At 34.1% G+C, this 2,500-nt stretch overlaps 1 protein-coding gene across 1 annotated transcript in view; it reads left to right on the plus strand.

Annotated features, from left to right (window-relative positions):
* LOC128638440 (cytochrome P450 3A29) overlaps nucleotides 1-2,500 on the plus strand; it is an 89,318-nt gene that overhangs the window by 30,515 nt on the left and 56,303 nt on the right. The window lies entirely within an intron of this gene.

The raw sequence follows: 2,500 nt of genomic DNA on the forward strand, positions 1-2,500 counted from the left end.
TCTTTTTCAAAATCTAGTGTTAGAAGAGTTTGGAACTATGAACCTTGAAATCAATACCTATAATTTGAATAAATTTGAATACAAGGCTCTTGCCAATTTGGCTAATAATAAAGATATAGTCATCAGGCAGGCGGACAAGGGGGGAGGGGTGGTTCTACAAGATATGTCAGATTATATTGCAGAAGCCGATAAAATTCTGTTAGATCCTTGTTATTATAGGGAATTGAGTTTTAATCCCACATTAACATATTTGGCTAAACTCACCAAACTAATAGATAAAGGCTTTTCAGAAGGGATGTCACCCAATTTGGCTTATTATTACCATCTTCCGAAAATACACAAAGACCCAAAGTGTCCACCAGGGAGACCTATTATTTCTGGTATCGGAAATCTTACTTGCAATTTATCCGAGTATGTAGACACCTATCTTAAAAAACCGGTTATGGGTCTAGAATCTTATATCAAAGATACCCCAGACCTTATATCGAAGATCTCTAAAATTGAAAAAGCAGGGCGAGATCTCATCTGGTGCACATGTGATGTATCCTCTTTATATTCAAACATCTGTCACAATCTAGGCCTAGAAGCAATAGATAAGTTTTTAAAAAGAGATCAATATCTACCGTCCAAACAAAGACAGTTTTTACTAGAAGCCATATCTTTTGTGTTAAAACACAATTATTTTGTGTACCAGGAAAGGTTTTTTTTTACAAATCAAGGGAACGGCCATGGGCACCAGGTTTGCCCCCAGTTTTGCGAATTTATTCATGGGGATATTTGAGGAGAATTATATATACAAGTCTCCTTTGGGGGCAGGCCTGGTGTACTATGGCCGTTTCATTGATGACCTATTACTGATATGGGATGGCACTGAAGACTCTGCAAAGGAATTTATCATATCTTTAAACAACAACAATATGGGCCTTAAATTAACATCTAATATTAATAAGAACTCCATAGAATTTCTGGATTTAATATTGAGCTGGGATGTAAATGGACGAGTAACCACCAAAACATATTTCAAATCAGTTGACACAAATAGCTATTTAAACTATAAAAGCAATCATTACAAAGCCTGGGTCAAAAATATACCGTATAACCAGTTTTCCAGGATACGCAGAAATTGTACTACTTTAAATAGTTATGATGATCAGGCAGAGACTCTAAGATCAAGATTTCTAGAAAAGGGATACCCAAGAGTCCTAATTGAAGAAGGCTATAGAAAAGCAAGGATTAAAGATAGAGAGGAATTTTTTAAAAAGAAAAATGAAGGCATTATGAATATTAATGGCAATAGTGTTAATAAATCCACAAATACACAGCCCAAATCTAACAATTTAAGATTTATCACCAAATTTAATAGTAACCACCATAAAATCAAACACATTTTGTGTAAACATTGGTATATTTTAAGAAATGACTGCATTCTTAAAAACATTTTAGAAGAGTTCCCTATCTGCACTTTCAAGAGAGCTCCTACATTAAAAAATAAATTAGCACCAAGCAAGGTGGTAATGAAGAAATATACGAAAGGGAGCAACATAAGAACCATCACAAATAGTTGGCCAATGGGCAAAAGGGGTTTTTACAGATGTAATCGACCAAACTGTGGTCTTTGCAAATATACTTCAGGGAATAGGACAAAATTTCAATCTGCTTCCACAAAGGAAGAATTTGAAATAAATTCTAGATTCACTTGTGATTCAAGTTATGTGGTATATCTCCTTGAATGTCAATGTGGAATTCAGTACATTGGTAGGTCCTCAAGACCCCTAAAAAAGAGATGGGGGGAACATAATAGAAATATAAAGAATGGGGTGGCCAATCATAGTGTTCCAAGACACAGTAAAAACTGTCATGACGGACAAACTGATCTATTTAATATTTTTCCATTAGAACAGATTGCCCCCAAATGGGGTAGGAATAGGTTGACCCATCTAAGACAGAGAGAGACATTTTGGATTTGGAAGCTTAAGACTCTCCAACCCCATGGCTTAAACGAAAATATAGACATGGCCGCTTTTAATTAAGATATAAGACCTATATATCAACAGTTGTAATATATGTCAATGATAGCAACAGTCATGTTATAATTTATTCGATATATATCATTTGATTTATGTTTATACTTTAGATTAATATACATTTTATGTTATATTATTAACTTCTATTACCAGTCTAGTATATGGTTATCTGTCCGATCACAGCGGTTTTAAAATCAGATAATGCATATAGATGTTTAGACATGAGTCATAACATTTGCATTTTGAGTATGTTTTTATATTATTTTTTTACTATATGTAAATGCATGATCAACTAACTCTAGTGAATTGGTGCCAAAAATAGATAATATTATAAATATTAGGGAGACAGTACCACTTGGTAATATAATACTTACGATTTGTTTATCTGTCAGTTTAAAACTGACATGTGTGCCGATGATAAACATCACACATACGACAGCGGGCACGTCATTAACCAAGCCCCCTAGTGAGAACCA

This window comes from Bombina bombina, chromosome 8 (assembly GCF_027579735.1).
Source record: "Bombina bombina isolate aBomBom1 chromosome 8, aBomBom1.pri, whole genome shotgun sequence".
Taxonomy (NCBI): Eukaryota; Metazoa; Chordata; class Amphibia; order Anura; family Bombinatoridae; genus Bombina; species Bombina bombina.